Source organism: Gopherus flavomarginatus, chromosome 4 (assembly GCF_025201925.1).
Source record: "Gopherus flavomarginatus isolate rGopFla2 chromosome 4, rGopFla2.mat.asm, whole genome shotgun sequence".
Classification (NCBI taxonomy): domain Eukaryota; kingdom Metazoa; phylum Chordata; order Testudines; family Testudinidae; genus Gopherus; species Gopherus flavomarginatus.
This window is the reverse complement of record NC_066620.1, coordinates 194,856,671-194,871,735: the sequence shown is the minus strand read 5'-3', so window position 1 is coordinate 194,871,735 and position 15,065 is coordinate 194,856,671. Positions and strand designations below refer to the sequence as shown.

Here is a 15,065-nt window from a genome sequence, read left to right as displayed (position 1 = left end):
TTGCAAAGCCATAAAACCTTGTTCTATTTCTGCTTAGTCACTCCTAGCTCCCCTTTGGCAACTCCGTTAATGCAGTCATTGTTTACCTTGTTTCTTAGGTTGTTTTGTGTTTCTTATTTTCAACTATTGGTCCCTGAACAAAGCGAAAAGAAAAGCGTGCAAGAAGAGCAACAAGATCCCCACTAAGAAGTTGCAGTCAGGTTTACTGCTAGCAGCCACCTCAGGATATATTTACTCAGAGTTAAGCTCACTTTGGCTCCGATTACTTCAATTAAGTGTATCTCCTTCATGTTTTACAACCAGAGTATAGCCCCGGAAGGGATCAAGTTCACTAAGGCCTTGTCTACACTCCACACAACCATGGGGTAAGTAATCACATACTTGTCAACGCATGGTAGCCTATCCCGTTACTGCATGACCAAATTGTCCATGTTCGCAAATGGCTGTCATGCCCTGCACCTGTACTGGAACAGTATGTGGCTGTGAGAAGCAATGCAAATGTCTGGGCTTGTATTCTGAGATTCATAGTGCCACAGCTCACTGTGTCAGTCTATGCTCACATTTGCCAGTGTTGTGCAGCAACGTGTCTGTTCACTCCAGGGACTGTGGGAAGAAATGGTTTAGGTTCATGACACTGGTTTCCTGTCCCAGCTGGGACACTGGTGTGCTGTTACATGTTGAAGGAATTTGGATCCTGCTCTTCCTCATTACCAAGAGGACCAAGATCTGCTGCTTTTTAGGAAGGCAGTGTTTCTTTCGTGACTCTGCACAAGCTGCTCCAGGAGATGTTGGGAGGGGCTTCAGAGGCTCTTTTGGGGATGAGGAGGATGCAGGCAGGGGCTTGCTGTTGGGATGGAGTAGCACAGCAACTGAATAGGACTTTGTGGACATGAAGTTGTGGACTGAAAGATGATGTTTTTAGATTATCCCTTCTGGGCCAAGAACACAGAAACATGTCAGTGGTATTACATTGCACTGGAAACATGGGATGAGCAGTACTGGGTCCAGAATGTCACATGAAGACACCCACATTCCTGGAGCAGTGTGAGGACTTTGTCCTGGCCCTTACAAGCAAAGCAGGCAGGTGAGAGACCCAGTGCATGCCAGAAGCATGTTGCTATCATCCTATGGAAGCTGGTAACCCCAGCCTGCTATAAAGCTGTTGGCAATCCGTTTGGGGTTGGGAAGGAAAAAATTCTATATACGGCGCAGTAGTCCTTGAGATTTGGAAGGCAACTCATGCTGTGCTGTCCCCCAGGCTGGCCAGAATTAGCAATATTAATTAAATAACTTCAGGGCTTACATGCATCAGCTTCCCAAAATGTGCAAGTATGATTGATGGGACACTGTAATGGAGCTCCCCCTAGTGTTCCCAGATCTAGATAGGAGCAGGTAAGTAGTTCTCACAGCACTGGGTGCTCCCTTATGCTTTCTGGTCACTCTGTGATAGTCTCTTTCCTGGTAACTTGGCCCTCCACCAGGTCCCTATTTAGTCCACTCCTTCTGGGGATATTAAGTATAGGAGGACCACTGTCCAAATGCTTTCTCCAAATGAGGTCCTGCCCCAATTTGGGCTCTGTGCCACTGTATCAGTGGATGGCAAGGGAACCCAGGCCCACCCGCTATACTGAGTTCTGGCCCATGGATTCTATAACCAGACATAAAAGTCTGCTGGGTCCCTGTCCCTGTTGCTGTTTCTTAGGGCTCCTTCCTACCCAGCTTCTCTCTCTTTTCCCTTGCCTATTTCTGGGCTTACCACATGAGCCTAATCTACTCCCTATGGCTCCGTCACCCCGATAGTTTCTTCCTAGACTTACTCCAGGCCAGATCTCAGGGCTTATTCTCCACTAGGACTTCCTCCTTGTCGTGAAGTCTCCCTCATCCCAGGGAGTGACTGCAGCCTCCTTCCCCTGCAATTTTCTCCTTCTTTATGGTGTAGCAGAGTCACAGTATGAGTCTATAAGAACAGCCATACTGTGTCAGACCAAAGGTCCATCTAGCCCGGTATCCTGTCTTCCAACAGTGGCCAATGCCAGGTGCTCCAGAGGGAATAAACAGAACAGGTAATCAAGCGATCCATTCCCTGTCGTTCATTCCCAGCTTCTGGCAAACAGAGGCTATGGACACCATTCCTACCAATAGCCATTGATGGGCCTATCCTCCATGAATGTATCTAGTTCTTTTTTGAACTCTGTTATAGTCTTAGTCTTCGCAACCTCCTCTAGCAAGGAGTTCCACAGCTTGATTTGTGTTGTGTGAAGAAATATTTCCTTTAGTTTGTTTTAAACCTGCTGCCTATTAATGCAATTTGGTGACCCCTAGATCTCGTGTTATGAGAAGGAGTAAATAACACTTCTTCACTTACTTTCTCCACACCAGTCATGATTTTTTAGAACTCTATCATATACTCCCTCAGTCATCTTTTTTCAAAGTTGAAAAGTCCCTTATTAATCTCCTCATATGGCAGCCATTCCATACCCCTAATAATTTTTGTTTCCCTTTTCTGAACATTTTCCAATTCTAATATATCTTTTTTGAGATGAGGTGACCACATCTGCACACAATATTCAAGATGTGGGTGTACCATGGATTTATAAAGGTAATATATTTTCTGTCTTATTATCTATCTCTTTCTTAATGATTCCCAACACTGTTAGCATTTTTGACTGCCACTGCACGTTGAGTGGATGTTTTCAGAGAACTATCCACAATGACTCCAAGATCTCTTTCTTGAGTGGTAACAGCTAATTTAGACCAACATTTTATATGTATAGTTGGGATTATGTTTTCGAATGTTTTCCATTACATTACATTTATCAACACTGAATTTCATCTGCCACTTTTTTTTGACCAGTCAACCAGTTTTGTGAGATCCCTTTGGAAGTCCAAAGCAGACTGTGAAGAATTAACTATCTTGAGTTGTTTTGTATCATCTGCAAATTTTCCCACCTCACTGTTTACTCCTTTTTCCAGATCATTTATTTTGAATATGTTGAATAATGGGTCCTAGTACAGACCCCTGGGGGACACCACTATTTACCTTATAACAGCTAGATGCTGGAATTCATGATATATAGATACAGTCTCGCTCTTTTCCCAGTATTTTTTTTAAATGTATTTGTGGTCGGATCCCCAGGGTCCAGCCTGGGACTTTGGGACCACTGTGCCCCCTGAACTCTCTCCAGCCTGGGCTGCGTCTCACAATGCCTTGCTAGTGTCCAGCAGCAAACCCCTCCAGGTGCTGTGATCATTCAGCACAACAGCATGTGGAGCCCCACATACCCAGCTAGATTGCATGAATTCTCCCAGAGCCACTCATGAATCACACAGAGAAAGGCACCAGAGCCAAATCCCCCCAGCTCCCAGCACTGCTCCTCAGGAATATACAGTCTTGCACTGCTCAAGACAATCAATGCAGATTTATTAATTGGTTCACCACTTCATCAACGGAAAGTGGATATATACCAGCCTTTGCAAAATCCTGAGCAGATTTGCCACACACTTCATACAAACTCACTGGTCAATATAAACAGTAAAAGAAGTTTAATGACTACAAACTATAGATTTTAAGTGATATTAAGAGATAGGCAAAAAAAGTCAGAGTTAGTTACCAAAAGAAAAGAAAACATAAGCATGTAGTCTAAACTCTCAATCCTATTAGACTGGGCAACACCTAGATTAAGTAGCTTTCCTCACCCCAATGGATATTGCAGTCCATAGTATACAGATTTCAAGGGTGAAATCTGGGCCAGTCCCCTCACCTGGAGTCTTCAGAATGTCCCTGTTGCTTGTAGTGTAGGTGGGTGAAGTAGAAAGGCCTAGCGTGCGGCCCACTGTGTCTGCTTTATACCCTCAGTCCATGTGCTTTGAAAACAGGTCCAGGTATGTCTGGGTGGGCATTGCTGATTCTCCAGATAAGGTTGAGCAATTCCCCTGGTGTGGCCTTGTGTAGGTGAGTAGTTGAATTGTAAGGGCAGCAAAGAGTCCTGTGGCACCTTATAGACTAACAGACGTATTGGAGCATGAGCTTTCGTGGGTGAATACCCACTTCATGAATTGTAGCTCCCTTGCTGAACAATGGTTGTTGATGGGTTGTTTCATACCCCACCCAGGCATTATTTACTTTCCTTGCTGTTGCCTCTGGGGAGTGAATATCTGGCTGATTTCCCAACTTACAGCATGTTTTAGTGAAAACTATACAACACAATTCTCATAACTTCATATGCACTAAATGATATACATACATGGACAGAGAAAGGACTTTCATCAGATCATAACCTTTCCCCTGATACCTCACAATCATATATAAAAATGAGGAATATGGGGGTTCCAGGACTCTCCCCCAAGGTATAGAATGTCACAGTATTATTGCTTCCTTAAGGATGTCTCATTTTCCTGATGCTCTTAGCAGGTACTTTTGTGTAAACATTGTCATTTGTAGGTGATTGAGTTTGTCATACAAAATTCCCCTCTCAGTGTTGCACTCTTTACATTCCCAGAGGATGTGATCAACCATTTCTTTGACCTTATATGTCTCACCCAGCCCATCTTTGTGCTTATTAATTAAGGACAAGTTACTATTTAAGCCACAGTGTCCAGTACCTCACTTTCTCTCTCTGGTTCTTGCAGCGTGTCAGCATTATTTTTATTCTAGGGGATATGTCATGAAGTCTTTTCCCCTTTGTTTCTTTTGTCCATATTTCCTGTCACTCCTCTCTTAGTTCATCTTAATTAGGCTTTTAAACTCCAGTTTACTTAGGAGAATCTCTATAATTTTTTTTCACTTTGTACACCATTTTTTGCTAGTTTGTCTGCCACTTTATTTCCTGTTATCTCAACATGCTATTTTAATGTTTCCTTCCATCGGTGCCAGTTATGTTGTTAGTAACAATCTTTCATTCTCTACATAATTTCTGCTATCTGAATTCCAGTGTTATTGCCAGTAGTCCTGATAATGAATCTGTCAAGATGACAACTGAGGTAGGTCACACATCCAGTATCCACTACAATGCCAGCATCATCCTGGCTAGCTCAGCCATCAGAATGGCTACAAAAATGGATAGTCTAATTGATTTCTTCATTCCAAGTACTGGGATGCAGAATGTTGTCCCCACTCATCTCTAGACCCATCTGTAAATATTTGACAATGCTTACCCCATTGATCACATGTAAATCAATTTGCTCTGTTTAATACATTCAGCTCTTCTTTTCCCCTTTTAATTTCATTGTTTAGTTCCACATTTATATTAAGGGGTGATTTTCTACCTATCATGCATTTTTCCATGGCAGAATACGCTAATTTCTTTTAGCTCTTTCTTTTCTCTCGGTTCCTTTGTCCCTATTTTAATCCTATTAACATGAAGCATTTTTGTTTTTTTCCAACCATGCTGACCACTGGATTCCCAGAATTCTTCAAATATTTGTTTAGCATTTCCATCTTCCCTGTTTCTTATGACTTTTGCGCAAAAGGTTAAATCCACCAATTTCATTCTTAACTCTGCACGAATTTCACCAGGAGCCACCTATGTTACACGCAAAGGGATTATGATGAAGATACCACATGCAGGTCATAATGGGTGGTTCCAGAAATACTTTTAAGTAGATAAATTTTACTTTTACATTTGTCTACAATATTTTCAATGCGATCCTTCCCTGTTAGCTTGCTACAAACACCACAGCCAGGAATCAGTAGCTTTTAACCATACCTATTTGCTGTCCATAAAGAGACAGTTTACAATCTCTTTTAATTTTCCTTTTAGTGAATATAATTTCTTTAGTTTTGACAATTGAAGATGTAAAGCCCCACATTTCCCCATTCCACTCTTTCCCTAAGTGCTTCATGAATTTGCTTCTCAGATATTTCCTGTTCTCAGCCCATATAGCATAGCCATCTGCAAACGAAATGCCTATTCCTTCACTCAACTTTTTGGGACATTATCATTACATTGAGTAAGGTGAGTGGGGCTGACAGCACTATGGAGTGTCATTTGTGATTGGATATATGACAGTGTAGACTTTCCCTACTCTGACCTGCAAAGTACTTTTACTTAAGAAATCCTTTATCCATCTATACATTCTGTCTTTTATGCCCATGGATGCTATTCCACGCAATAAGCCCTCTCTCTATAACATATTGTATACTTCTTTCAGTATCTAGAAAAGTTACTACCACTGATTCTTTATTTCTCATGTTTTATTGCCATCACTACTCTTACTATATCACCAGCTGTACTTCTTCCCCTCCAGAGACAACGTGCAAAGTATATTCTAAGTCCATTTCGATCTAGACATGTTATTTTTTCAATCACTAGATTTTCCATGACTTTACCCAAACATGATGTAAAGAATATTGGCCTGTACATACCATGCATAAGGGACTGAGGCATATGCAGTCTTGCCTAGCAGTCACAGCAGGGCTAAAGTCTGTTCACCAGGGACAGGAGTCATCAGGCAGGAGTTGGAGGAATTGCAAGATCAGGTCCTGTAAACAAAAGTCAGGCTGGGGTGAAAGACCAGAGGTAATACCAGGTTAGACTCAAGAAGCAGGAATCAGGGTCAGTGTCAGGTTGGAGTCAGAGATCAGGAAACAAGGCAAAGCCTGGCATTGCAGCAAGCCAAAAACTGCATAGCTACCCAAACAACTTCCTGGGGCATCTCCTGGAGTTAAGTAGGTGGCACTTGGCCAATCAGAGGGTCACAGGGTACTGTTGCTTTGAGTCTCTTGGGCAGTACTTCCTGTGGTGCATACTCTCCACACTGCTCTCAGGTTGCATAGTACAGGATCTTCTGCTGGCAATGTGGGGCTATCAGCTGCCTTAGGTTCTATAAAACTGGGTTCTGTTCCCCAGGTCCGTATATCAGGTCTTGTTTTCAGCTTATGTGGGATGACAGCTGGGTCTTTCTACTTCATTGATGGCTCACATCTTTTCCATACACTGTTGTACAGTTTTAGCAGTATTTTCAAATACCATTCATCGAGGTGTTCTAGCATTTCATTATATATGACATCCATGCCTGATACAGAATTTTTGCTTTTAGCCATAGCATTTGGAAGTTCTCTCATGCAGAAGTTTTCATTTAATATCATCCTCATCTTCCTCTCATCTCGTCTAGTCCTCATGCTTCTCTTTAAGTTTTTTTTTTTTCCTCACACAAACTTCTATACTCTGATTTTCACCACTATTAACATTGTAGAATATTTCTGCTAGGTCTTTCATTTTTTATTCATTAGAGCTTTTTAAATGTTGGCCTTCTACAATGAGGCCTGGCATAGAATTATAATTGCTCCATATTCCATTCATTGTCCTAGTCTGCCTATATACCTCCGATGTGTTAGTATTTTTATTTTCCCACAGTGCTTTCTCCAGTTCCCCCCCCCTTTAGTACCCCTTTGTGCAATTACTTTGTTTCTTTTATATTTAATCAAGTCCTCACTATTCATTGTATTATTTTTTTTTGCTTTTTTATATTCCCTATTCTTTTCTTTAATTGCTGTTTTATATTTCTTATTCATGGTTTCTACGACTAGGGTGACTTGATATCTGATGCATAGTTAACTTTATTGTCATCATGATTCCCTTAGATATTTTGCTACCAAACCCCTCATTGTCATCACTCATTCATTTTAAATAGCTCTCTATTTGCTTTATATATATATTCCGAGTAGTGGGCCATCTTCCATCCTCAATATTGCCTTTACCTTGATATACTGTAAGTACAGGGAGGTGATCACTTCCCATTCCCTCCTCTTTCTCGACTTCCCAGCTGCACGCATTTGCTATACTATTTTACACAATTTCCAGGTCTAAACAGGAGAGAGATTCATTGGCTATATTAAAATTAGGGTGGGAGAATCATCATTCAGCATTACTAAATTATTTTCATCAGTGAATTGTTCTAGACATTTGTAGTTCTTATCATTTTTTCCACTTCCCCACAATCTGTCATGGCTGTTTAGGTATTCGCATATAATATATGGACCTGCTACATCTTCAACTATCACTGTCAAATCCTTAATCTCCAGTTTTCCAGAGGGTTTGTATACATTCTATATTCTGAAAGTTGAAGATTTATTTCACATTGGAATCTCAGTAGCATTATACCTTATATTTAGTTTCTTCAATTTCAAGATAATTTAGGTTTTCCTTAATGAATGTACAAACTCAGCCTCCCCTTCCTATATCTTTGTCTTGCTTATTGATGCGATATCCTGAGATTGCAGTGTTGTTTCTATGATTTTCTAGGCACATAAAAGTCAGGCATTGGGATGTTTGCTCAATGTCACAACACCTAAGTACCCTTCTGTGAATTTAGGCCTAGATCACATCATAGAGCCTTGAGGCACTAAGTTGTCTCTAATCAACTCTGATGTAGCTGTACATTCAGCATTTTTATGAAGCATATTGCAAGAAAGATAGTGACACAAATGATCAAGGGGCTATTTATGAAGACAGATTTTTTTAAAAGTAATTATTTATTAGTGATAAGTATGTGAAGAGTGTAAACGCCAATGACAGAAAAGAAATATCTATTGTGGTACAAGTGAATATAATTAGTAATAATAAATAATTAAAAAAAAATAGGCTGAATATTTGGAAAAACTTCCTGCCAGTGAGCTATATTAGGCTATGGAAATAGAGCCGCATCACTTGGGGGTTAGGGCAATATGGTACCCTATAGCAACATTTTAGGTCAATTCTAAAAGAATGCTTGATGGTGATCTTTTAATGAAAACTCCTATTCTCTATAAGACAATCCAGATTTTGAGATGATAGCAAATAAATGAGGGATTTTATTTTATTTTAAAAAGTTTTTAAATTGTCATTTTACAAATTGTATTAATTAGAAAAGTTATACATATTGCTATGCATTGTAATATGACACAATACTAGGGTGTTTTCCTTTTTTAGTTCTAGTTTTTGCATTTTCTTTGTCTTTGGAAAGGCAATAACACGTACTAAACTGTAGCAACTCTCTTTAACCCAACTATACAAAAAACTTTTATTTTCTGGTTTTAGTACATATAAAACCATATAGAATATACTCTTTTTTGACGTGTAAAATCACTGTATTACTCAAGCTTTTAATTTTTTCTTCATGTGGAGCATGGAAATGGCATGAACATAGTATTTTGTAGTTAGAAAGGAAGTGATATGATATTGCCACTGTCTTGACTTTGTTTTTCTTTCTTTCCTTTTTAGATTCTTTAGAGCTTGATTCACATAAGATAATAGTCCTACTGTATATGTATAACTCAGAAATGTGGAAACAATGATACAAGGTGAGTGAAACTTCCTGCTGTTCACCATGTAACACAAAACTAAAGAACAACATAAAAGATAAAATGTAATGCAGATGACATTGAAAATATATAGTCAGAGCTGATTCATCCATGCAACCTTCATTTGTATGAAATTTCAAAAGCTTGACGTGACTAAAAGGGCAAAGGATATCCTGAAGATGCTGGGGAATTTCCACTTATTGTAGACCACATGGAAATCAATAACATGAGTGAAAGGAGATCAGAGAGATACAAGGGCAACTGCAGAAACTTGGGAAAAGAACTGAAGATGGGTTTACTGCAAAGGATTTTCTGATATATCTTTTTGTTGCCCACCACAAGTCAAGAAAAGAGAAATTGCAATTTTCTGTACACCTTTCTGGTGCAATCCACAAGTTAAGAAAAGAGAAATCTGGAGCTCAGCTGATGTACATACTATGGGGAACAGAGTGATGGGATTTGTCTTCGTGGAGCATTATATTGTGATGAGAGATGGTGAGGTGACATTTTTCCTTACATGGACTCTTTAGATACAAACCTGGCTTCAAAATTGTCAGCCCTTTTAGGAGAGATTTACATTAGGCAACATAAGAAGGGGTCAAAAATGGAGCTTTCATTTAAATTAATAATTATGACATATAATTCCTATGTAAAGCAATTATGGTGTTTGCAAGAAGAGATAAAATATAAGACAAAAAGTATCAATGTATTTAAGTGCCTAGACATAATATATAAATATGATGAGTTGGCTACAAATGATATCAGACATCATATATGACATGTAGCCGGGGTGAAAGTAGGCTAGTATGAGCCAGTACGGCATATTGGTAAGAAGTGGCCACCAGTACCAGCCTGTATGCAGCGCTTTAATGATGCTGACACTTCCTCCTCCACACACACACATGGGTGCCCCCACCATTAATGGCCCCACCGCAGGGCCACCAGTGGGGGGATGGGGTAAAAAGGGCAGCTGTCCCAAGGGCCGGCAATTTAAAAGGGGCCGGGGCTCCTGGCTGCCGTACCATGGCAGCAGATGGAGCCCCAGACCCTTTTAAATCGCCAATGGAGCCCCAGGAGGCATAGGCCAGGCAGTGCAGCTGGGCTGGCTTGGGAAGGCTGACCAGCCACTGCACTGCCTTCTGCCTGAGGCCCCACTGCTTCCTTAGAGGGGAGGGATAGCTCAGTGTTTTGAACGTTGGCCTGCTGAATCCAGGGCTGTGAGTTCAATCCTTGAGGGGGCCACTTAGGGATCTGAGGCAAAAATCAGTACTTGGCCCTGCTAGTGAAGGCAGGGGGGCTGGATTCAATGACTTTCCCTTTCAGTTCTAAGAGATAGGTATATCTCCAGTTATCATTATTTTTCTGCCTGTGGGTCTGGAGCTGGGCACCTGCACTGGTAAGTCATCTGTGTTCCTTTCACTCCTGGACAATTTCTATAGGAAGCCAGAAAGGGAATAAGAGAGACGGGGTAGAGTGTCACTGTGCTAAACCAATGAGACAGTTATAATCTCACAGTGAAATACTTGGGTGATATATAAACACAGAGGTCTAAGTAACCAAAGGGGAGATAGGGAACCTGCAGTAGACACCTGGTATAGATCATTAAGACTAAAAGAGAAATGGAATGAATAATCCAGCTACTGAAGATTCCAGAATTCTGGGAAATTGAATGCATTGGTGACACAAACTACCTAGACATCTATTCTGGCTACATAAAGCATTGTTCTATATGTATTACTGTAGTATCTAGATATAGATGATTTGACATTCTGCTATGTGACAAACTAAACTAAAACTCAAACACATTCCTAGGTTATGAAGAGGACAACATTTTGGTCCAGAATGTACATAAATACAACCAGAGAGGACTTCATCCTGGATTACAGCTATTCAGAGTTTGGGCAGTGAAAAGTTTTTCCATGAACATTAATTTTAATTCCTAATATCTATTAAGCTCAGTTGTGTTCATCTCCCATTTTATTCATCAGGAGAGAATATTCATGTTTACATAAATGTTAGGGGAATGTCTGCTCTTCATATTATAGTCCATATTTGCATGCAAATGGACATATTCACACACGAGCAAAAGCACACCACAGTTTATTTTCCTTAAAAAAAGTCCAGTCATCTGATCAGATAGCAGAAACAATACCATGTGACTTACATGACGACTCACATGCCATGACTAATAAATTCTAATAGGCTGAAAACTACCCATCTATACCATTTAGCGAATACTTACTTGCAAAGGAAGAGCACAGTGGCAGGAATAAAGACCAGATCATGAATGTTTTGCAAATGGAAAAAAACAAAGCAGCCCCATTAATAAATGACAGCAATAAAACCCAATATTTTGTTTTAATGAACTGTTGTATTTTTCTTTTCTTGGTCTTCTGCTGTTTCATCACACACCTTTTTCTGGAGCAGAGGTGTAAATAAAAGCTGTGTAAATAAAAATACACATTAGGGTTGTCTGATAAAATCACATTCGTGAGCAGAAACCTCAAATCCTTCATTAGCAGGGTCATAAACTACAAATGCCATTTGATTAGGATATGATTAAAGGAATTTATTAACAGATGTGCATTCAGCGACACTGTTTCATTGGCAGCTTTATGAGATTCTTTCCGGGGATGACAGGTGTGGCCTTCCAGTTCCTTTGTATAGAAAATGCTGAATAGAGTTTATGCAGTGTGTAATGGTTTAATTCAAGTCCCCATCAATTGCTAGAAAAGAAAGAAGCTTTTACATATTAATTGAAGCCAAATATTAGAAATTAGACAGAGCAGAAGAAAGTATCATTGATCAGAGGAGAGATAGATATAATAGGACACAGTCACATCAAACACGTATTTTGTCAGGATATGTCAGAATTTTTGTAAAATTTGGCAAATGGAAACCTTTTGAAGTTGTTTGTTTGTCGTTTCCCTTTCATGGGACAGTCAACTCTAGTCATTTAGGCCTCAACTGGCAAAAGAAAGAAGATCCTTTTGGTTTATTGATCTGATACAAAATTCTGATTACAAATTGAAAACACAGAGTGAATAAACGAAGGAAAATTGGGAACTTGTGTAGTTAGGTATTTTTAACTGCTGTGTCTGGCTGTTCTGTATTTAACAGAGACTGCAAAATTCTAGACATCTCTATTCTGGGCCTCGTTATCATTGATTAAAATTTGCCATACAGTCTAGTTTACAGAGCAATTAAAATGTTCTTTTCTGCCTCCAGTCTCATTTTCCATATGTTCTGTGTTCTACATATATATTCTGCACTAATAATATTTTCTGTAACAAGTTTCTGATAGCTGCATTGAAACTTCTTCCATTTAAAATATGTGCCAGTTAAGATGAAGGTATCCAAGAACTTTTGTTCTGCTGCAAACTGAGATTCTTCAAATGCTTGTGAGAAGAAATGAAAGCTGTGAGTTACATTAATGTGAAGAGAATGTTTTACTTATGTTTAGGTGCACATAACAAAGAATGTCACTATTGCACTGCTGGCAAAAAAATATCTGGACATGGAAATAAATAAAAGACAAACACTATTGCATAAATAAATATATAGATTATCTTTTAAAGATACAGAAATTTGAAGCCAAAACATCCTCTGAAACAACATTAACATGGATTTATCTTTGAAATGTGTATTAATTTCCTATAAGGAGACCTAGAATTATACTGCTATGATAGGTGTCAACAGGTCACACTGTTATACATAATCTTCCAAGTTCAAACTTCTTTTTCTTAGCATACAAGCAAATGTTCAGCCTTGGGAAGATATGCTGTACTGTTGTTAGCTTTTGTTATGCAAGGTTCTGTGTAGAAGCAATGGACCTTGAAAAGGGAGATGTGAAACCAGCAGGAGAATTTGCTATTTGCGTTGGTCTCTGATTAGAATAATTTCTTGAGGCAGAGTTGCTCCCTGGGAACTAAGCTTTAGAGTTAAGATGAGTTTCCTGAAAAGAGGGATTTCCCTGCAAGCTGTTTGACCATTTCTGTTCCAGGATTGGTGTAGATGCGTAAGTAAGAAGTTATATTTAGGATACACCCAGACTCCATGTCAAATTTCTCCTCCACTGCGAGATTGACCTGAAAGGCCTCAGACATCTTCTACTATTCAGTAGTGGGACAAGAGTGGTGACAGAATGAGACACTGGTGTTGGAAGAAAGGACAAGAATATCAATGTATTGTACAGTGTATAGCAGAGAGATAAAATCAGGTAAGTAGACAGGACCTAAATTATGAAGGTCTTGAAGGTAAGAGCCAGAAATCTGTGTGTGATGCAGTGCAGAAGGAGCAGAGAGTGGAGGGATTCAAAGTATGCATGGGGAGGAGGGAGGAGTGACATGTTAGATATGATGAAGATGATTTTGACAGTACCATTCTGAATGGACTTGAGAAGGACAAGTTCTCAGTAGTCTAGACCAGAGAGAAAAAGGTTGCAGTAGTCAGGACAGCCCATATTAAGGCATGGTATGAAGTAGCACTGCCCTGGCCGGGAGCAGTGGAAGGCTATCTGTAGCACATGTATTTGAAGCTTCCAGGTACAAGAAGATTTATGCCACACCTCTTTGTGGGGTGCAATTTATTGAACTGTGTACAGCTAGGTGTTTCAGCTGGTCAGAGCATTGAGCGGAAAGCCATGCCCTTTCTTCTTCCCAAACAGTCCCACCCATTTGAGGATTCCTTGGGGAACAGGGATAGAGCAGTCCATGCACTTTAGCCGGGATCAGAGGGAAGACCCTACACTCAGCTGGGCATATAAGCAGCTAGCCACAATCAATGGAGAGGCAACCAACCCCAACAAGCAAACTGGCCCCGGTTTGAGCTAACCAATGACTGTCTTCATCACATTGACCGGGACCCCCAAACCCAAGAAACCCCGCTGGTGCCCTGGTGTCATTGCTGTGCTGTTTTGAAACTAATCAGCAATGTCCTCGCTGCAGGGCACCTGGGATGCAAGAATAGTCTGGCCTGAGTCCTGACACAGTTTTTTCTGGTCCGGGGTGCATCAGGACATCAAGAATTATTGTAACTCGTGCCTGGAATGGCTGCTAGCAGCCCCATGGGAGGTACCAAAGGCTCCTCAGTCCTCTTGCCACTACAATACATATGTCTAAGTTTACATCAACTGGAATAAAGTTTTATGTCCCTGAAAACAGGTTTACCAAGGAATTGCGAGTACAGATTCAGCTGCAAGTTAATACATAAATGGCAACTAAGTTCAATGAGACTACTCATGTGAGTAAAGTTACTCATGCGCATAAGTGTTTCCAGGTCTGGGGCATTAAGTCAAGTAGCACCACTTTTAAGTCCAGCATGCCTGCTGAAAGTGATAGTAATGTGTATGCCACTTCCAAAGCCTCCTCCTGAAGTGTGTCACTTTGAAACTTCAGTGAAGGACAACATGGGAAGTACTGATAAAGCTAAGAAATGTTTTTCTTCCCGCTTCCCCCCACCCCCCACCATAAAGATGCTAGAGTTAATTTGTTGCAGTTTTGTCTGCACAAGGCCTATTATATGGGCTATAATTTCAAGGGATGGAGCCTGTGAACTCCCAGGTCACTTGTAAACTGATCACTCCCCAGCCTCTCCTCCTTGTGCTTTTAAGTGTTTTGAGCCTGGTAAATTGAAACCTGAAGAAACACAGAGCTATGATCTCTGGGACCTCTAGAGCAAACCTGGACTTTTGCTGATTTGCTCTAGGAAGTAACTGCTTACTTACCCTATAATTAACACCGCAGAGCTGATCCTGGGAAGATAAAATATGGGAGGTCAGACACAG

The 15,065-nt window shown here is 40.3% G+C and overlaps 1 long non-coding RNA gene across 1 annotated transcript; it reads left to right on the top strand.

Annotated features, from left to right (window-relative positions):
* The first annotated feature begins 963 nt into the window (after positions 1-963).
* LOC127049797 (uncharacterized) lies at positions 964-14,499 on the top strand. The gene is made up of 4 exons (XR_007774049.1): positions 964-1,084; positions 9,201-9,280; positions 11,093-12,700; positions 13,284-14,499. It is a non-coding gene; the product is annotated as an uncharacterized LOC127049797 (long non-coding RNA).
* The last annotated feature ends 566 nt before the right edge of the window (positions 14,500-15,065 follow it).